Genomic DNA, 23,053 nt, shown 5'->3' with positions numbered 1-23,053 from the left:
GAAAAAACAAAAACAAAAATCCCCTATGCTGAAAACTCTGACACATTATAGTTGTTTTACAATTCCAATGACAAACAACAAATTCTTCAAGTGACCAGGAGAACTTCAAGTGTAATGCAAGACTGTTTTGTCTTTTTGAATAATGCAACACTGTTGTACACTCACTAGAAACCAAAGAAGTGAATGGAATTATGTATTCTGAATATATGCCCAAGAAATGCCACTAAAGACATAACCTGCAAACTCCTATCTACTTGTTAATGAAAAAAAAGATGGATGTTCAAAAACAGAGGAATTTGAAGCATCCCTGCAGTCCAATGTAAGGAAAGAGTTTTATACAAATAGCCATAACACAAGGGAGACTGATAAGTGCAAAGCATTGTGGGAAATTTTAGGAAAATTAGGTTAGTGGGGGAGGTTTGCCTAGGAAGGCTGCATGGAGAAGATGGTACTTGAAAGATTTCAAAAGAAGGAAATAATGTGAAGGTAGGACATCCATTCCAGGTGTATGTAATGATATGAATTTGATAAATGAGTGAATGAGCAGGATAAGAAAGACAGAAAGGTCCAAGATGGCTCTGTGTTATGTGTATGTTTACGTGTAACCAGAAGAATGGTCATGCCATCAAAAACAATGGAGAATAGAAGATTGAGGGGTAGTGAAATAGTTAGTTGATTTCTGGACATATTTCATTTGAGATATTGACAGGACATACAAGTGGGGACAACAGAGAAAATCATCTAATCCAAGGGTTCTTAACGTTTTTCTATGTGTTTTGAACTCCTTTGGCACTCTGGTGAAGTCTATGGACCACTTCTCCAAATAATTCTACTAAAGGCATAAGGTAACATACAAAGGATAACAGAGCAAACAGATTATATTGAAATATAAGTTATCAACATATTTTTTAAAAAGTTCCCAAACTTCAAGTTAAACCTTAATTCTATTACAACTCTAGTATAACAATTCTAGTACAAGTCATATTCTCTGCTTGAAAAGCTACATAAATAAGGATCTCACTATCAACTGAAGCATCCCTTTCCATTTTTGCACAGTTCCAAATGTTAGGAATTTTGTCCTTAAATTGAGCCAAAATTTGCTTTGCTTCACATTCCAATATTTATCTTCACTCTGCCCCCTGCAGCCATGCAGAACAAAGCTAATCTGTCTTCCAAATACTTGAAGAGCATGTTGCCACCTGTCTTCTTCAGGCTAAACATCTCTTTCCTTCTATTTTTAACATTCATTTTATCATTCTAAACTTAACAAGCCCCAAGTACAACAAGCATTTCCATACTCATAATAGAACTGACAAAGTGAATGGATTGTGCATGAAACTTCAGACCTCTGTAAGATACAACTTGTTTTTTCCTTATAAGTACAATAAATTAAAACTGTAGCTCAAAGTTTTCCTCCCTGTCTATGCTTATTTCTGACCTTCCTTTGGCTTTCTTCTCTGCATTTAAAAGGAAAAGTACCTCAGTGACCCTCTTTTCTTTCTTTTCTTTTTTTTAAGTCCTTATTTCCTTCAACCAAAATCATATGGCCTGGTTCCCAGTAACTTCACCATTCTTGATACTTTTAGCCTGTTGATGTCCTTCCAAAACTGCTGTTTGAAAATAGTCAACCTCAGTCTCCCCTGCCTGCTACAGGAACATACTTTTGCTTCTATCTTGCTTCTTCCTCAGGTCAAGGAATCTGAGACCTAATGTTCCTGAACTGGATTTTCTCCCAGCAGATACAATTTTTCTAGATGGGGAACATTAATTAAGGGTCTGAATAGGCAAAGAGCCATGCCACAATGCAGCCCTTCCAAACCTAATGGGTTGTTCAGATAAGAAAATTCATAGCTGTCATTGAAATCATCTAACTGCTGTACTCTACTGTTTTTAAAATTTTTCCTTCTTGTAGATAAGGTGCTACTAAAAATAACAGGACTTGAAATTGTTGTTTGTTTGTAGATGTTTATGAACTATTATTTTACACTATGCATTGGAGATAATGTGTTTTCATTGCTATAGTTTCCTTAATATAGAAGTACTGTGACTAACCACATATTTTCAATATGCATTTGGCAATATTTGCTATAATGGATTTTTTTCCCCTACACAAGCATTCACAGAGTTAAATGGCCTTTTTGATGAACTGTGTGGCTGGGAGTTGGCTTTGGCTTTGGAAGGGGTTATGGGAAATATCAAAATCTTGAACGTTTTGGCTGAAGCTTCACAAAGAAATCTAGCTGGTAAATGGTTGCCTCAGTTTGACTGCAAACTGAAACCTAGGAAAGACCTTAGCTTACAAAGGTCATGGTCTCCTACTGCATCTCCAGTAGTATCTTGCCATCCTGGTATCCAACTGACCATTTCCATCTGGCAATGCAGCTCCTTCCCACTCCCCTTCCCTCTCCTTTCCTCCTTCCTCTCCCTCTCTCTGTTTTGCTCAGAAATCCTGAGGGGCTTCCCTTCCCAAATTGATTGTTTTTGAACTAGGTCAAAGAGGCCATTCGTTCGCTCATTTCTTACCTAACCTTAATCACTGAATTATTGCCTTAATCAAACTGAGACCTGGGAAAGACCTTATCTTAAAAAGACCAAGATCTACTACATCTGAGGCCATCTTCAGTTGTCCTGATCTATAGCTGGCCAACGGATCCAGATGGTTTCCAAAGGAGAAAGTGAGGCTGGGGATTTTGCCCAGCCCTCCCTCACAAATCCAATTCACTTGCAAGTCATGACATCACCTTTGTGATGTCATAAGACAAACATTCAAAAATTTTTTTGTTGAACACCTACTGTAAGCTAGGTGTTGGACATATGATATAGGTTATGAGCTGATTCCCTGCCCTGATGGGGTGTTGCCTTTTTTTTTTGAAAAGATATTCACATTAAAAAATGGGGAATAGGAGTGACAGAGATAGACCTGCGATTATTGGAGAAGACTCTTACAAGGATCTAAGACCTGAGCTGAGCCTTGAAGAAAGGGGAGAACTTAGAAAGGTAAATTATGTGCTTCTGGGGAAATCTGATGTTGTGCTGTTATGTCATATTACACTGTTATTCTATATAATAAACACAGGTGGAATGTTCTAGAAAGTTCTGGAACATTTTAGCATGTAAGTGAAGAAAGATGGAATATAAGAGAATCTTTCCATGGGAGGAGATGGAGATAATTTTCAGACTTTTATGGATCCTTTTTTTTTTTTTTTGTCATTGATCTTATTGGGGTAAATGTCTATCAGACACAAGTGGGTGAGTCTTTTAGTGTTTCCCAGGAATATTTTGACCACCCACCCCAGAGAATGCAGTTTAGTAATCTCCTTAGGAACAGATGAGCCTGGGAAGGGATTTGTGCATGACAGAAAGTCAACATACCCACAATCCCCACTTGTCCTCCCTCTCTCACTTGGTAACCCAGTTTGCTAGCAGATGATATTAGGACCGATGGGGCTACCTTAATGGAGCTGCATCTCTCTTTACCTATCTGTACTGGGAATCAAACTAATCCCCAGGAACCCTATCCTCATCTTCTGGTTTCCCTCTTCACCCCTCTAGGTTTTGTCCTGCCTTCTTCCTACAAGAATATAAGTTCTGTCACTTCCTCTAAATTTCCTACCCTGGAGCAAAGTCTCACATGTGATTGGAGAGGGTGGAGATGAAGTGCTTCTCCTAGAACCCAGCCATCTCTTCATTTATGACCCTGCTGTACTTCTGTGGACTTCCCAATTCTGCTCCAGGAACCTCTTCATCCCAGAGATTACATCAGCCCTTAAACTTGGACCTCATCAGTACTTTCTGCTCTTGAGGCCCCTTGGAACGCTGAGCTGAGGGAGCCTCCTGAAACTGCCACTGGTTCTTGGGCCAGTCATTTCTGGCTGCAAACTCCCTTAGGCTCTTAAAAAGACCCTCACCTCTTTAAAATTTCTATTGTGTGTTGTTTTCCCTGAGTAGATTGGAAGTTCCTTAAGAGCAGAAACTGTCTTTTCCCTCTCTTATTTATATGTCTAGCTCTTAGCAGTGCTTGGCACATAGTCAGAGCTTAATCAGTGTTTATTAACTGATTATATTCCAATCATTGCTCTTATCCAAGCAAGTCTCAGTGATACCTATGAAATTATTATCCAGTGCAAAAATAAATGTAAAATATTTCGCTAATTTTAAAACACAGTATTCATGTGTTAATATTATTGCATTTGGGGCAACTAGGTGGTGCAGTAGATAGAGCACCAGTGCAGGAGTCAAGAGGACCTGAGTTCAAATCTCACCTCAGACACTTGACACTCACTAGCTGTGTGACCTTGGGCAAGTCACTTAACTCCAATTGCCTCATCCTGGGTCATCTCCAGTCATCCTGATGAGTATCTGGTCACTGGATTCAGATGGCTCTGGAGGAGAAGTGAGGCTGGTGACCAGCACAGCACTCCCTCACTCAGAACAAAGTCAGGTGCAAGTCATGTCATTATTTCTCTGATGGCATGGTCTTCTTCGGCAATGAAGGATGAACACACACATTATTGCATTCATTATGTTTCCTTTCTTGCATTAGGACTTCTAGTTTTTCTTGCTTATTAGAACTTCTTTATGCATACATAAATAGATATCTGAGGTCAAAGGTTTCATTGCTCGATTATTCTTTGGATTTTGTTACCTGTGAATTTTAGTCATATATATTGGTATTCATCTTCTTACACTGTGGCTTCCCTCCATGGTGTCTATCTTGCTAGTTACAGTTAGTTAACTTTTCCCATTTCCCTTCCTTTTCTCTTTAAAGCCCTTTTCATCAGATTTGTAAACCTGAAGAAAAATATATTCTTACAAACTTGTCTCTGGCCAGGAATCTGGCATTCCTACGTTTCAAACTGTAGTCCAGAAATATAAATCCTTTCCCTAAGTACCCTTTTAAAAAACAAGCCATCTCATACATCCCAAACCATCCTTTCTCATCTGAAGCCTTGGCAGCATGAATGAAAACAGTACCTACGTCCTTCAGGTCTTAGGTTTCTTGTCTTTCTAGATTTCTAAATTCTTTTCTAGATTTCTAAATTCCTCCTTGCACACATCTCTCTCTCTCTCTCTCTCTCTCTCTCTCTCTCTCTCTCTCTCTTTCTCTGTCTGTCTGTCTGTCTGTCTTTCTCTCTTTCTGTCTCTCTATCACACACACATACACAAAATCTGGTTTGACAAATCGTAGAGATTCCATGCCATATCCTTGGATATAGGCTCTAAGAAGACAGCAGAATTCTCTATTGGTATTGGACTGAAGTGTAAGCTGCCTCAACAGGGATTTGCCAAACCATCCCTTTCATTGTTACAGTCCTTATTTCTACCAGTCTATCTCCCTCAAATCCCTTTCCCCTCCATTTGTACATATTCACTGCCTACACTATCCCCACACTTGTTCATTTTTGTCATATTGATGCTGTAGTATAAATTTTTCTTCTGGTTCTATTTATTTCACTCTGTGAAGTTCATATATTTCCATGTCGCTTTGAATCATGAATTTCCTTATATTTTTATAGTATAATAATATACCATCACGTTTATATGCAACTTTATCAGTCATTTCCCAGTTGATGGACAGGGCTCTCTGTAGTCTTGCTCTTTGTAGGTGGGGACTGAAAAGTCCCTTTTCCCAACATCCAAATTTACTTATCCTATGATTGCCTCAGGGCCTGCTCTGCTGGTGAAGAATAAGGTGATAATGAATGTGTTATTCTTCTTGGATCACATTTATATTTTAAGGCAGGTCACCCACCATCTAAAAGGGTCATTAATTATGGAAATTTAAGGAACTGTGGGCTCTAGGTAGTGTGAAAAGGTATTCTGGGGAGGCCTGAGATAGAGTGGGGTATCTCACTCTCCTTTCAAGTCTGTTTTTCAACAAAATGAGCTGAGAGATGGGGGTGGGGAGAGACCTATTTGTTTTCATCACAAGTGAAAAACCACAGGTTGCTAGATCAACGTTCTTTGCAATCTCATAATCTTTTCAAATAAAACTTTAATTGCTTATTTTTGTTTTTAAGCATTTCAAACCTTTGGTTTTCTGGGCCAATTCATATCACATGTTGTTTAGAGTCCAGGTAACCACACTGCGGTAAAAAGAATAAAAGCAGAAATGTAGGTTGAAAAAACAATTGTCGTGTCTAGTTTTTCTGTTTCCTGATTCTTGGGAACTCTTTGTGTGTTTCCTTTTTTTGAACATCTCCTTATCTGTGCTCCTCCCTGTCCCAATACTCACAGAATCATGTGGGGCAAAATTTTGAAGTTTGTTGGTGTGTTTTCATTGTCAGCTTCACTTCTTTATTCTTTTTTTCCTTTTGGGAAATCTTTCCTCTTTTTTTTTTCAGGTAGTCAGTAGCTTTTTACTCTTTCACATCTGCTTTACTTCCTCTCTCTCAAAAAGGAATCTCAAAAATTGATCTGATATCAGATATTTACATCTTAATATAAAATGTAGGAGGTGTCTCTTTTCCTAGAATGTGTGTACCTTTGGCAAATAATTTGTTACTGAAAAAAATTTTTTTAAGGAAGGTCAAGTATTAGTGAGCCAGGAAAATGGAAAAGGTGGAATTGATTTGGAAATTTCCTGCCCCAAGCCCCTAAAATGATATCCCTGCTTGAAGTGGGAGTATATAATGGATAGAGTATTAGATTTAGAGTCTCAAAGACTTGAGTTCAAATCCTGCCTCAGATACTTCCTTTTCATGGGACTTTGGGCAAGTGACAGTCTCCCTGTGCCTCAGTTCCTTCATCTGTCAAATAGGGTTAGCAGGTGGACTTAATTGCCTCTAAAGTGTACTTATAAAGTATAATCTTAAGCTCAAATAAGCACCATAGGAATCTGGATATGGATATAGGGAAATATTCTCTCTAGAGCAGAGGTTTTTAATCTGGGGTTTACAAACTTGTTTTTGTTGCTGAGGTTTTTTGTTTTTTGTTTTTTTGATAACTATTTCTTTTGAGTTTTTTTTCTCTTGTGATCCTATGTATTTTACGCATTTAAAAACCATAGTCTCAGAAGGGGATTCGCAGGTTCATTGGACTGCCAAAAATATCTGTAACATATAAAAATGGTTAAGAATCCCTTCTGTACAACAACCTATAGTACTTCACCACAGACTATCTCTTTTCATCTTTATAACAACCTTATTAGGGAGGTGCTATTGTACTTACTGTCCACACATCCACTAAGGCTCCAGGTAGTTATGCACTTTACCCAAGCTTACACAGCAAGTATCAGAGGTGGATTTTGAATGCTGGTTTTCTTGACTCTTGAGTTACTTTCTAACTTCTGGGTCAGAGTAGGGAAATTATAGCATGTTTTTTGTAATATACAATGTTCAACCCTAGTGATGAATTGGTTAATTTGGCATATATCAGAATAAGTGATCACCAGGACTCACATCATCAAATGCTAAGAGACCAAATTAGAAGGGAGGACAGAGGAAAATATCTGCTTGATGGTTCTTTGTGTGATATATATACTTCAGGGGAAATGAGTTGAATAGAAAAGGAGTTTGAGTTGGGGGAGAATGGAGATGGGTTGTAAAGGAAGAGAATAGGACAGAATCTACATAAAATCTTAGGGGATGTTTCCAAGAGTTGGAAGGGAAAAGAAAGGAAAGGAAAGGAAATGGAAAAAGAGAGGAAAAACAAAAGGAAGGAAGAGAAGAGAAGGGAAGGGAAAACAATAGGAAAGGGAAGGTTCATCTTCTAACTTGTCTGTATTGAGTAAGCTGTCTTTGTTTATTAGGGTCCTTAAAGATTAGAGGCAATGATTCTTACTACTATTCTATTATGTTCTTGGATAACCAGTTAATGACTGGATTGCTTTAAATGTGGGAAAACACATGTAAACTGAAAATACTTTGATCAACCCTGGTGAAGTTCATGATTGAAATGGATACTTTTTAAACTGTTAGCAGTTATGTGACTATATATGCTTAGGCAGCATGAAGTATGAGAATGGATTCAAGAGATCTGAGTTCTAACTTTGGTTCTGCAATTTATGATTTATATTAAGGAGTCAACCCTGAACTTTGCTTAATCTTGGCAATTTCTCAAGTACCACATTGATTCTTAGAATCAATCCAGCACAATTTTCCCTTGGTCTAAGGGCTTTCTCTTCTGTGTGATATAACTGGAGACTTGGCGTCAAAAAGATCTGGGACAAAATCATGCCTCTGACACTTACCAGCTTTGCAGATATGGAGAAGTCATTTAACTTCTCTGATCATCATTTTCCTGATCTGTAAAGATGGAGATCAAAATACCCATAGAACTTACCTCTGAGAAATAAAGTGATTTATCTGGAGCAAGAACACCTGGGTTAAATCCAGCCTCCAAAGCTTGATATTGGTGAAATCTTAGGCAAGTTAATCTCACTAGACTTCATTTTTGTCATCTGTAAAATAGCATGTTTATTCTAAGTGGGCCCTGAGGTCCCTTATAGCTTGAAATCTATGATCCTATGATCCATTTCACATTGTTGGCCATTAAAAGCAGTGCTCTAGTATTTATTCACAGAAGAAAAGAATTGTATCCAAAAGCAAAAAAATATTGAGTTGTGATTAATTGTGTGGAATGACTCAGGTCCCTACATAAATCAATTAATTACTCAGAGGCCTCTCAAAGTGATGACAGAAAGTTGATTTACTAGATTCTCGAGAATCAGGACAATCCTACAGCAGTTCACCTGGAGTAGGAAAGCCAAAGACAAAGAAAAGGCAGTGATTTATATAGACCCTAATGCAAGTCCCTCCCCCCTACTGACCATTATTCTCATTAGCTGAGAATAAGATCTTACATTCTAGACACGAAATCTAACCAATCCCTTTTGAAATGAAGACATTGAAGAATTAGGTAAACTTTATCCAATCATTGAGACCCTAATGTACTACACAGTTTTATATCCTTATATGGAATAATTCTGTTCTAAAAATATAGTAACCTTGAGCCTCTCAGTCTTACCTCACCCCTGGGAGAAGAATTACAATCTGAGAAGTCTTCACTAAATCTATACCACTCATTAATCAAAGGTACAAATAATGGATTCCATTTAACCTAGACCACATTGTGCTAGGAGATTCTAAGCCTTTATCAAAAAGTTACCCAGTTCTTGCTTGATTCCCATAATTCCTTATGATCTATGAGCCCATGCTTAGGTACATCATTGTTTCCTTTTGGCTGTCTAGAGAGGATTATGATTCAAGTACAGAAATATGATGCCTTTTTCCTTTGATATGAAGACCCAAATTCCTGACTTTCCTGGCTTCCTTCAAGTCTCAGCTCAAGCCTCACCTTCTGCAAGAAGCCTTTGCCCATCATTTCCTTCTGAGGCTACCTCCATTTTATCCTGTGTATGGTTTGTTCATACATAGTTGTTTGCATGTTGTCTCCCTCATTAGACTGTGAATTCCTTGAAAGCAGAGATTAGTTTTTGCCTTTCTTTGTATCTCTACTGCTTAGTACAATGCTCAGTACATAATAGATGCTTATTAAATGTTGGCTGCCTCATTGGTTAGACTTTCTTCCAAACTGGTACTGTGGATCAAGTTTTATGCCTTAGCCTAATATCCCAAATTTGTACTTGGTCCTTAAGGGAGTCTCTCTTTAAAAAAAAAAATCATTTTATTTTTTAATTTATGGAATAAAACAAGCATTTCTATAACAGAATAATTAAAAAAAGATGATTTCACATGAAACTGCAAATCTATTATGTATAACCCTTCTATTCCTTTTAAATATATAATAAAGTTCTCATGGAACTTTCTTACTTCTCCCTTTTTTTCCTTCCTTCCCACCAGGCTAGAGATAGTTACCAATAGACACACACACATATGTGTGTGAAATTATTGTATACATACTTCTGTTTATCAGTTTTTTCTCTGGATGCAGATAGCATCATCCTTCATATGTTATTTGTATTTAATCTGGATATTTATAATAGTCAAAATGACTTATTCACTCAAAGTTGTTCTTAGAACAGTATTACTGTTACTGTAGACATTTGGAACTCTGATTGCTGATTGTTTTTTTTTGATAATCTGCCCATATTTCTGTATAATCAATCACTCTTAGATGTCTAGGTTCCTTCTGACTGTAAATCCAAAATCCTGGGTAGCTCTATTTTCTTCCTCCAGAGAAATGAAGAAGGAAAAAAACCCAAATCAAGAATCACCATCATTTCTTCATATATCACTCTGCAAACTTTCAAGGTTTGTATAAAAACCAGTTATTTGTTCACATTTGTCATTCCATTGGTGTAGAATTGAAGAAGTTCTACCTACACAGATTTATAAGTAGGTGGCACAGTGAATAGAGTGCCCAAATCTGACCTTAGACACTTATTGGCTGTGTGACCCTGGGTAAGTCACCTTAACCCTGTTTGCCTCAGTTTTCTCATCTGCACAATGAGCTGGAGAAAGAAATGGCAAACCACTCCAATACCTCTCCAAGAAAACCCCAAAGAAGAGTCAGATTCAACAAAAATTCCTTCACTTAGAGCAGGGATGGGAAACCTTTGGCCTAGAGGTCACATGTGACCCTCTAGGTCCTTTGAATACAAACTTCCCAGAACAAAACCCCTTAATAAAAGGATTTGTTGTGTAAAACTTGTACTCAGTCAAAAGGTCACACCCAAGGACTTAGAAGGACACATGTGACCTCAAGGCTACAGGTCACTCACCCCTGATGTATAGTCTTACTTGCTTGAGGGCACTGAGGGGTTAAATGACTTGTAGCCGTTTTGTATTAGAGACCAAACTGTAATCCAAACTTTTAGACAAAGAATTCTCCTTATCTTTACCAAAATCTTTTCTCTCACTTGAACCACCATTTAACCTGACAATCGCTGTACTTCCACACCTAAAGTTACAAAGGACAATTCTCTCTATAAAACCTTGAGTCAATCTCTTAACATCTCCAGACCACAGTTTCTTCATCTCTAAACTGAGAGAGTTGGACATTACAGCTCCATATCAATTCACAAATATTTATTAAATACCTACTATGTGACAGGAACTATGTTAAGTGCTAGGGATACAAAGAAAGCCAAAAGACAGTCCCTGTTCTCAAAGAACTCACAGTCTAACGGAGGAGACAACTATGTACAAATGAGACAGAGAACTGTAATCCTATGTGATCTCTAGGGTTCATTCCATCTCTGAGACACTGGCAAAATATATTCACTTATGGTTGAGCCTAGTGGATCACCAGAATTTCAAATGTAAAGTAAAAATGCAGTCAGTTACCCAAGTGTTTTATCTATATGATATCAAGTCTATGGATATGTGGGTACATCTAGAATGGATCTTTAACTTCCTAAATATTTTGGTTTTGTGTGATATCACCTGAAAACTAAATAATTAGCATGTGCTACAAGTGAATTAAGAATGACTTTGAGAGTCAGAAGTTCATTTAGAATGAAAGGTCATCCTAAAATAAAAATGTGTTTAATAAGAATGTATGTGTAGAACCCATGTAAGATTGCATGCTATCTCAGGGAGGGAGAGGGAAGGAAGGGGAGAAAATCTAAGATTTACAGAAGTGATTGTTGAAAACTGAAAACAAATTAATTTTTTTTAAATTAAAAAAAAATGAAAGGTCATGTAATCCTATTTCCTATTCCATGTCTTCTGCAGCAATCCTGATAGATGGTACTTTAAGATTTTGTACATTCAGCGTAGAGAATTCACTACTTACCAAGGCAGCTCATTTCACTCTTGGCAAGTCTAGTGTGTAGTTAAAAAATTCTTGTCAAAATTCATCTACATGTCACTTCCATACATTGTTCCTAGCTCTACACTATTAATAAAAATAAAATTATTTTATTCAATTTCCTACATCTTAGCCCTTTAAACATTCATGCCTTTTTGCTACCACATCTCAAAGACCCTCTGAAATTGGTCATATATTGGGACCACAAGAAAAAAGACTCAACAATTGTATGAAATTCCAGCAAGCATAGACACAAGTTAATTTCCACAAACTTATTACTCTGAGTCTGAAATATCTCAAACCTCAGATACACAGTAATAGCCAGAATTCCCCTCTTTTCAGTTTTAAATATACCAGCTCTAGATTGTTTGAGCCATAGTTATCTATCAAGCAAGTAATCCTCTTTGGCCCCTCTCCTGTAGCATCTTTTTTGTTAAGAAAATATTCAGGAACAAAATGGGAACTATTTTTAGCATGTTAAGTATACAGAATTTAAAGTGGACAAAATTTGTATTTTTAAATCATGGGATTGGTAAGCCACATATGCCATGTAATAAAGTTAAATTAAGTGAGAAAAAGAAAACATTCCCAAATAATTGAACATTTATTTTGGAAGTGTTCCCTTATGATCTGAGGCTACTTTAAAGAAATATGCCCTTGTCAATGTATTTGGGCTTGATAAAAACTGAAGGCAGAAAGTGGACTAAGACTTTATCTTAAGGGAGGTTATGAATGAGTCTTATGAATTTAGCCATCAAGAAGAAAAGACATCACTAATGGCATTACCAACATTTATACCAATTCCAAAGTAGTAATCAAAGGTTAGATTTTTGAGAATGAGATGCAACAAATTACGTATTGATTCTCTACTGCTTGTGCTAATTTTGGTTTAACAACTAACAACAAGAAAACAAAGGTTCTCCACCAGCCAGAACCACACCATTTATATGTGGAACCATTAGTTATAGCACATGGAGAAATTTTGAATGCTGTGGATAAGTTCACATACCTTAGCAGTATACTTTCCAGGGATAACCACATAGATGATGAAGCTAATGCATGTGCACTGCCAGGGTCAGCTCAGTGTTTGGGAGACTCTGAGGGGACTCATGGGAGAGAAGAGGTATTAGACTGTCTACCAAACTGCAGGTCTACAAAGCTGTTGTGCTCATCTCATAGTTGGAGGCCTGTGAAACCTGAACAGTATACCTACACCACATCAGGAAACTGAAATCATTTCCATCTGAATTGTCTTAGGAAGATTCTGAAGATCATCTGGAAAGACAGGAAATAGGATACTGAGGTCCTTTCTCTAGCTGAACTAACAAGCATTCAAATTCTACTAAAGATGATAGGATGGCCACATTGTTTGGATGTGGAAAATACATTTTCCTTACCCACTATTTTACAGAAAACTCCCACAAGGCAAACACTGACATGGGGGTCAGAAAAAGACAAAAGACAAAGACACTCTCATGTTCTCTTTGAAGAACTTTGGAATTGATTGAGAGACATGAGAGACTTTAGCACAGGACCACCCAGCATAGTATGCCTACATCAAAGAAGGTTCTGTGCTTTGTGCGCAAAGCAGAATTGCTCAGAAGAAACACATTTAGAGACATCTTCACTGCAAACGTTCATGTGGACTATTTGTACCTGACCCATAGCTTGTATTGATCTAATCAACCATAGTCAGACATGCTGTGCCTTGACCCCAACATAGTGACACCATTTTGGTCCTCTTTGACAACAAAGAACAATAACTAACCACTGTAGGGGCTATTGGTCCTTTCTCAGTCAGGAGAAATCTGAGTTAGTCTGTTCTCTCACATATACTAGCTGCATGATCCTGAAAAAGTCATTGAACTTTTAAGTGCCTCTACTCTCTTCATCCCCTAAGCCTAAGACTGCAAGTTATATATGTGTTTCAGGCTTTAATCTACATAATCTTTCTCTTTCTATTGAAATCAAGTCCTCAACACCTTTCTCTCTCTTCCCCTATTGAAGTCATTTGAAGAAGAACAATTTCTGAATGTTCCCCCTCTTCCTCTTCTATTTTCTCAGCGAAATTTCCCCAGTTGCTTCAATTATTTCTAAAACAATATGGTTTCCATACCTTTCTACATCTTAGTGATATCATGCAGATATTCTGTTTTCCAATGCCTCTTTTATATTCTGAAGTGCAACATTGAATGCAATACTCTAGATGTGATTCAAACAGTGAGACTCACATTTCCAGTGACCAGGGCATCACACTTCTTACAAACACAGCTAAGATTTCCTTAAGAGCCTCATCCATCACACTGTGATCTCAAAGGATCACCTGAAATCCATAAGTATTTTTCATGAGAATGGCTGTAAAGATTTTTCTTCTTCATACCATATTAGTAACATTTTTATACTTAAAAGTAGGATTTTACATTTATTTCTATTGATTTAATAATCTCATACATTTTTGTTTATTTTTCCAGACTGTGGAAATCCATGAAATTGTTAATTCTAATGGGGAACAGAAAGGGAGAGACTCTTACAGAGGCCAGTATGAGCTCATATATTTCCTAGGACCTGAAACTGGGAGGGACCAGAGAGATCATTTTGCCTATATCTTTCATTTTGTTAGCTGAAAAAAATGAATCCCAGAGAAACTATGTGACTTACCAGATGTCATATAAATTTCAGAACTAGAATTTGAATTGGAGTTCTCTGACTCTGAAACTATTTAGCTACTCAGTCAACAAGTGTCTTATTTATTCATTTATAGGAGGCAATGTGGTTAAATGACTTGCTCAAGGTGACAGAGCTAGTAAGTGTCTGAGATCAGATTTAAATTCAGGTCCTTCTGACTTCAGGGCCAGTCACTATTTCACCAAATAGTTGCCCCTCAACAAATATTTAGTAAGGGCTTACTATATGTCAGGCACTGCACTGAACTCTAGGGAAACAAATGTAAAGTCCATGCCCTCAAAGAGATTACAGTTATCCTTTAGACTTCTTGGGGGTTAGGGACAAAGTTACAAACAAGCTATATACAGGATAAGATGATGATAATCAACAAAAGGGAGACACTAGACTTAAGTGGGGTTAAGGAAATGATTTATGTAGAAAGTAGGATATTAGCCAGGACTTAAAGGAAGCCAGGAGATGGAGAAGAAGAGGGAGAATATTTCAGGCATAGAGGAACAGTCAGCGAAAATACACATATATGTATTATGAAATCCACTTTGAGATTTCTAATAGGCAGTTGGAAATACAGTCTGGAAGTTAGGGCTGGATAAGTAGATCTGAGAAGCATCAGCACAGAAATAATAACTGAATCCATGAGAACTAATGAGATAAGTGGAATGGTATAGAGGGAGAAGAAAAGGGGCCAAGACAGAGCCCTGTGGAACACCCATGGTTAGCAGGAATGACCTGAATGATAATCCAAAAAAAGAGACTTGGAAGGAGTAGTCAGACAGATGAGATCAGAAGAAAGCAATGTTTCAAAAACTTAGAAAGATGAGAGTATCTAGGAAAAGAAGGTGACTGATGGTGTCAAAAGCTGAAGAGAGGTCAAGAAGGATGAGGACTGAGGAAAGGTCATAGATTTTGTAATAAAGAGATTATTAATAATTTTGGAGAGAGAAGTTTCAGTTGGTCAAAAGCCAGAATGCAGAGTTAAAAATAGAGGGAAGGAGAAGATGGCGGAATAGAAAGACGCACATACACATAGCTCCGAATCCACAACCCACAGAACCGCTACAGGGGAGTAACTCACGGCGAATTCTGCACCCAGAGGCCACGGAATATTGGAGCGAGGGAGATTTCTGTTCCGGAGGGACCTGCAAACCTCTCACGGGGGGTCCTTCGTGCTGCGGACTGGGCGCCGGGACTGGGAGCTGAGGGCAGCCTTGCCGTGGCCGCAGCACCGAGAGGAAAAGATCTGAGCGGGCTTCGGGGATGGGATCTCCAGTGGCCACGCAGGTCCCTCCACCCACAGAGGGACCTGCAAACCTCTCGCAAAAGGTCCGTTGCACTGCAGACGTGGAGCCCAGCCCAGCCCAGACCTGCTGCGGCCAAGGCACCAAGAGAAACAGACCCGAGCAGGCTTCAGGGACGAGATCTCCAGTGGCTGCACAAGTCCCTCCGCCCACAGGTGACGGGGGTCGGTGAGAGAGTCTCTTTGGCGGGTCGAGAGGGGAGTGGGGTGCCCCCATAACTCAGGCCCCCCCGGGAGGTAGAAGCTGAGAGGAGGCTGCAGACAGGGGCTCCCCAAGCGGGTGGGAGCCTGAATCCATTGTGGAAGGTCTGTGCATAAACCCCCTGAGGGAACTGAGCCTGAGAGGTGGCCCTGCCCCAACCTGACCACCTGAACTTAATCTCACACTGAATAGCAGCCCTGCCCCCACCAAAAGCCCTAAGGGTGGAAGCAGCATTTGAATCTCAGACCCCAAACACTGGCTGGGAGGACCAGGAGGCGAGGTGGGTGTGAGGAGAATATTCAGAGGTCAAGTCACTGGCTGGGAAAATGCCCAGAAAAGGGAAAAGAAATAAGACTATTGAAGGCTACTTTCTTGGAGAACAGGCATTTCCTCCCTTCCTTTCTGATGAGGAAGAACAATGCTTACCATCAGGCAAAGACACAGAAATCAAGGCTTCTGTGTCCCAGCCCACCCAATGGGCTCAGGCCATGGAAGAGCTCAAAAAGAATTTTGAAAATCAAGTTAGAGAGGTGGAGGAAAAGCTGGGAAGAGAAATGAGAGACATGCAGTCAAAGCATGAACAGCAGATCAGCTCCCTGCTAAAGGAGACCCAAAAAAATGTTGAAGAAATTAACACCTTGAAAACTAGCCTAACTCAACTGGCAAAAGAGGTTCAAAAAGCCAATGAGGAGAAGAATGCTTTCAAAAGCAGAATTAGCCAAATGGAAAAGGAGATTCAAAAGCTCACTGAAGAAAATAGTTCTTTCAAAACGAGAATGGCACAGATGGAGGCTAAGGACTTTGTGAGAAAGCATGATATCACAGAACAAAGAGAGAAGAATGGAAAAATGGAAGATAATGTGAAATATCTCATTGGAAAAACAACTGACCTGGAAAATAGATTCAGGAGAGACAATTTAAAAATTTTGGGACTACCTGAAAGCTATGATCAAAAGAAGAGCCTAGACATCATCTTCCATGAAATTACCAAGGAAAACTGCCCTGAGATTCTAGAACCAGAGGGCAAAATAAATATTCAAGGAATCCACAGGACACTCCCTGAAAGAGATCCAAAAAGAGAAACTCCTAGGAACATTGTGGCCAAATTCCAGAGTTCCCAGGTCAAGGAGAAAATATTGCAAGCAGCTAGAAAGAAACAATTCAAGTATTGTGGAAATACAATCAGAATAACACAAGATCTAGTAGCCTTTACATTAAGGGATCGAAGGGCATGGAATATTCCAGAAGTCAAAGGAACTAGGACTAAAACCAAGAATCCCCTACCCAGCAAAACTGAGTATAATACTTCAGGGGAAAAAATGGTCTTTCAATGAAATAGAGGATTTTCAAGCATTCTTGATGAAAAGACCAGAGCTGAAAAGAAAATTTGACTTTCAAACACAAGAATGAAGAGAACCATGAAAAGGCGAACAGCAAAGAGAAGTCATAAGGGACTTACTAAAGTTGAACTGTTTACATTCCTACATGGAAAGACAATATTTGTAACTCTTGAAACATTTCAGTATCTGGGTACTGGGTGGGAGTACACACACACACATGCACACATGCTCACATGCATAGAGGCAGAGTGCACAGAGTGAATTGAAGAGGATGGGATCACATCTTAAAAAAAAAATGAAATCAAGCAGTGAGAGAGAAATATATTGGGAGGAGAAAGGGAGAAATTGAATGGGGCAAATTATCTCTCATAAAAGAGGCAAGCAAAAGACTCATTAGTGGAGGGATAAAGAGGGGAGGTGAGAGAAAAACATGAAGTCTACTCTCATCACATTCCACTAAAGGAAAGAATAAAATGCACACTCATTTTGGTAGGAAAACCTATCTCACAATACAGGAAAGTGGGGGACAAGGGGACAAGCAGGGTGGGGGGGATGACAGAAGGGAGGGCATGGGGAGGAGAATGCAATTCAAGGTCGACACTCATGGGGAGGGATAGGATCAAAAGAGAATAGAAGTAATGGGGGACAGGATAGGATGGAGGGAAATATAGTTAGTCTTATACAACACAACTATTATGGAAGTCATTTGCAAAACTACACAGATTTGGCATATATTGAATTGCTGGCCTTCCAAAGGGAAGGGGAGGAGAGGGAGGGAGGTAAAGAAGTTGGAACTCAAAGTGTTAGGATCAACTGTAATGTTCTTACCACTAGGAAATAAGAAATACAGGTAAAGGGGTATAGAAAGCTATCTGGCCCTACAGGACAAAAGAGAAGACGGAGAGAAGGGCAGAGACGGATGATAGAAGAGAGAGCAGATTGGTCACAGGGGCAATTAGAATGCTTGGTGTTTGGGGGGGGAGGGGATAAAAGGGGAGAAAATTTGTAACCCAAAATATTGTGAAAATGAATGTTAAAAGTTAAATAAAAAAAAAATAGAGAGAAGGAAAGGAAATAAGGCATTGATTGGAGCTGGAGTTGAGTCACAAAGGAGAGGAGGGATAAAGAATGGTTACTGTCAGAGACAGGTGGACCAAAGGAGAGCTTCTTGAGGATGAAGGAGACAAGAATATGTTTACTGGCAAAAGGGACTGAAAATTAGTGAGAGAGTAGGGACGATAGTAAGAGTAATTTATTGATCACTTGTTCATATAGAGGGGTTTATACTAGCAAAAGGAAGGGTCACTTCTTCATGGGGAAAAGATGAAGATGATGGAAGAAGGCATCTGAGTGATGTGAGATGAAGAGAAGGGGAGAAGAGGGAGCTCATGGTAGTGGCCTCAATTTTTTAAGCAAAATAAAAGGTATGGTTCTTAACTGAGAGGGTAGGGGGATGGGGAGATATGGGAGGAGGTTGAGAATTAAAAGGCTTAGAAAAACCACCGTGGTGAGCAGGATAGTGAATCAATTAGGGAAATAAAAAAGAATTGCCTTGCTGCAATGAGTGCCTGGTTGGGATTATGTAACATAAATGTAGACTACTCTACCCCACTTGAGCACCACACTGAGATGGTCCTACCCTTGATCTTGCCATCACCCATAACACTCTGCTCCCCATTGCTACTTCCAGACTTTCTCTCTACCACCATCACTCAGCAACCTCTCCTTTGAAGTTCACCCAGCCCATATTTACTGCCAGAAAGGTTTGTAGTTTCTCTCTGGCTTCATTTAACAGCTTATGAATAGGATAAAAGGCATCAGATGGTGAGATTAATACAAAGCTCAGGCTTATCAGAGCATGACTGACAATAGCATAAGAGTGAAAGGGACTTGAGAGAAGATGACATTATAGAGCTAAACTGGTTCACCAAAGGGACAAGATAGTGAAGAGAGGAGAGTGTAGCCAGTGGAGTGGTAATGGCCTGGGAAAGAACCAAGGAACTGAGGGATTGGAAATCATGTTGAATGCAAAAAAATAGGAATTGAGATTGCAAGGAAGAATGACAATGGGTTGTGATCAGATGATAGAATTTCAGAGTTCATGAAGATGGATGTGGAATACTTATGGATGATGGCAAGACCATGAGTATGAACAAAAGCCATGACAAAAACCATGACAAAAGTCATGGGAAATGAATAAGTTGAGGAACTAAGGCATAAGTCATTTGAAGGGGTGCAATATGTATGTTAAAGTCCTGCTAGAGTATGAGGGCAGATGTTTAGGAGGAGAGAAATATCATGAGCCAGGCACTAAATTCATTGAAGATGGGAGTATCCTGAAAAATCAGGAGATAAAAGATTCCAGAATCTTAACTGGTTGGTAAATATGGATTGAGTGAACTTCAAAGGAGAGGTTGCTGAGTGATAGAGAGAAAGTATGAGAGTGGCAATGGGGAGCAGGGTGATGGCAAGATCAAGGGTATGACCATCTCTGTGTGTAGCTCAGGGCGGGGTGGAGTAGGTCATTGAAAAAGGATTTCCTTTCCCTTTCCTTTCTTGGTGTTTAGATCAGGAAAAACTTTCTAGTTTTTCTAGTTCCTTTCTAGAAATTGGAGCTGTCCAGAAGCATCTTGGGTTGCCCTGAGAGATGGTAAGATTCCCCTTTCTTGGAAGTTTTCAAGTAGAAACTGGATGACCACTTGTCAGGTATGTTATAGTATGGATTCCTTCAGTCATGAGTTGAACTACATAGCTTTAAAGGTCCCTTTCAACTCTTAAATTCTGTGATTCTCTGAAATCTCCAGGTCTAAATGAATTTTACATCTTGGAGACCTAAAAATTTTTTAGATATAACTGATGATTCACTCTTGGAATCTTGGAGAAGTTGTGAAGAACAGAGAGAGATGCCAAAAAAGTGGAGGTATACTAATGTCATGCTTCTCAAAAAAGGGGAAAATATAATTTTGAAAAATGTAGAATAGGTGTATTTCTGGATTGCTAAAAAGATGATTTGTTTTCTCCAGTGGACTGGGATGAGGGGAGAGTTAAAATTTTTGTTGTTAAATGAAAAAATCGATTTTAAAGAAAGTGAAAAAGATGATCTGTGGGCACTTAAAAAAGAAAATGTGTCATGTACCAGGAAGACAGATTGGATTCACTGCTATCAATTCCTGCTGAACTAATCTTTTTTTTCCTTTTCCTTCCCTTTTTTTTCCTTTTTCTTTCCTTCCCTTCTTTCCTTTACTCTTCCCTTTCCTTCCATTTTCTTCCTTCAATTTACTTCTCTTTGATAGAGAAAACATGTAAGCATCATAATAACATTTACCTCCCGGGTTTGTTATGAGGACCAAATGAATAAAGTGCCTGTCTTATCTAATTTCACATTTTACATTTCTTTTGAGCACATAGTAAAGGCTGATGAAATTCAGTTTTATACTGATAGTAACAATCCAAAGCGCTTTTATGACTCTCTGAAAGCTATTTATGGACCAAAAACCCACGGTGCATCACAATTACTCAGTGCTGATAGAGCCACATTGATTAGTGATAAGGACATGGTCCCAGAGAGATGGAGTGAACACTTCCTTAGTGTTCTTAACATACGGTCGTCAATCAATGCTGAGGCCATTGACCTTTTACCTCAGGTTGAAGTTAGTCCCTCCGTAGCTGAACTTCCAACTGAAGAAGAGGTTTTGAGGGTCATTAGGTTCTTTTCATGTGGCAAAGCACCTGGTGCTGATTCTATTCTAGCTGAGATTTACAAGGTAGGGGGACCATTGCTCATACAAAAGCTGACTGAAATTTTCCAGGTTATATGACAAGAGGAAGTTATCTCCCAGGAGTTCAAGGATGCTTCCATTGTCCATCTCTGTAAAGGTAAAGGGAATAGATTGTCCTGCAACAATCACGGCCAGAGGGGTCTCTCTCTTAGTCATTGCTGGCAAAAACTCTTGCTAGGCTGATCCTTCACCTGGAAGATGGTCATATAGAGCCAGTGTGGCTTCAGAAAGGGCTGAGGAAGAGTTAATGTAGTGTTTGCTGCCCACAACTCCAGGAGAAATGCCAGGAGCAGAACAGAGGTCTGTATACAATGCTTGTAGATCTGATCAAGGCCTTTGACACTGTTAGTTGTTAGGGCTTATGGAAAATTATGTCAAAATTTGGTTGCCCAGAGAAGTTCATCAGTATTGTACATCAATTTCATGATGGCATGTTTACCCAGGTTCTGGGTAGTTGACAATACTCTCCTGCCTTCCCAGTCACCAATGGAGTGAAATAGGGCAGTGTGCTTGCTCCCATGCTTTTTAGTATTATGTTTTCAACCATGTTGTCAAATGCTTTTAATGAGGATGAACATGGCATCAGGATGTGCTGATGGTAAGTTCTTCAATTTGAAAAGGCTACAAGCCAAGACCAAAATGGAGGGGGTGTTGGTGCATGATTTTCTGCTTGCAGATGATTGTGCACTCAATGCATCCTCTGAAGCTGAGATGCAACAAAGTATGGATCAATTCTCTGCTGCCTGTGCTAATTTTGGCCTAAAAATTAACACCAAGAAAACACAGGTGCTTCATCAGCCACCACCACACCATCTATATGTTACAACAAATGGAGAAGTTTTGAATGCTGTAGATAAGTTCACTTACCTTCGTAGTGCGCTTTCCAGGGATGTACACATTGACAATGAGGTTGATGCACACATTGCCACAGCTAGATCAGTGTTTGGGAGGCTCTGAAGAAAAATTTGGGAGGGAAGAGGTATTAGACTGACTACCAGAATGAAGGTCTACAGGACCATTGTGCTGACCTCATTGTTGTATGCCTGTGAAACATGGACAATCTATCAGCTCCATGCCAGGAAACTGAATCACTTCCCTTTGAACTGCCTTAGAAAGATTCTGAGGATCACCTGGCAGGATAAGGTACCAGACAATGAAGTCCTTGCTCGAGCTGAACTGCCAAGTATTCAAACTCTGCTTCAGAGAGTGCAACTCTGATGGACTGGCCATGTTGCTCGAATGCAAAATGTGCGCTTGCCAAAAAGACTATTTTATGGAGAACTCACATGGTGATCAGAAGAAGTGATACAAGGACACTCTCAAGGTCTCTTTCAAGGACTTTGGATTTGACTGTGCAACATGGGAGACACTGGCACAGTACCACTCAGCATGGCGTGCCTGCATCAGAAAGTGTGCTGTGCTCTATGAGCAAAGCAGAATTGAGACAGCACAAAGTAAATGTAGGATGTGCAAATTTAGAGTATCTACCCCAAATATTCACATGGACTATCTGTGCCCAACCTGTGGTAGAGTATCCTGAGCTCTTATTGGTCTGATCAGCCACAGTCGAACACACTGAAACTTTACTTTATCATGGTGATATCATTTTGGTCGTCTTCGAAAAACAAAGGACAACAACCAACCAACCAACCAAGTGCTTAATAAATGTTTCTTCTCTTTTCCTTCTTTTCCCTGAATAATCAAGAAAATTATATAAATATATCTGGATTTCTGCAGTTTTTCTTGATAACCCCATGGATAGAATGAAGAAATATGGACTGTATGTTATACTTAGGCAGATTTACAACTAATTGAATAGTCATATCCAAAGAGTTAGGCAAAATGGAGTAATAAATTGGGCACTGGACTTGTAGTCAAGCAGACCTGGATTCAAATCCCACCTTAGATAGATATTAGTTGAGTGACTCTGGGCAAGTTACTTCTCTGTGCCTCTGTGTCCTTATTTGTAACCTGAAGAAGTTGGACTCAACGTCTTTGAAGGTTTCTTCTAGCTCTAAATCTATAATCCAATCAATTA

The 23,053-nt window shown here is 39.1% G+C and overlaps 2 long non-coding RNA genes across 2 annotated transcripts in view; one reads left to right on the top strand and one right to left on the bottom strand.

Moving 5' to 3' along the window:
- Positions 1-23,053, bottom strand: part of LOC140506696 (uncharacterized) — a 141,048-nt gene that overhangs the window by 79,654 nt on the left and 38,341 nt on the right. The window lies entirely within an intron of this gene.
- On the top strand, positions 2,815-14,475 carry LOC140509292 (uncharacterized). The gene is made up of 3 exons (XR_011968631.1): positions 2,815-2,997; positions 10,140-10,214; positions 14,187-14,475. It is a non-coding gene; the product is annotated as an uncharacterized lncRNA (long non-coding RNA).

The sequence above is a fragment of the Notamacropus eugenii genome, chromosome 5, assembly GCF_028372415.1.
Source record: "Notamacropus eugenii isolate mMacEug1 chromosome 5, mMacEug1.pri_v2, whole genome shotgun sequence".
Taxonomy (NCBI): domain Eukaryota; kingdom Metazoa; phylum Chordata; class Mammalia; order Diprotodontia; family Macropodidae; genus Notamacropus; species Notamacropus eugenii.
The sequence above is the reverse complement of the archived record's forward strand: the minus strand, read 5'-3'. Positions and strand labels throughout refer to the sequence as shown.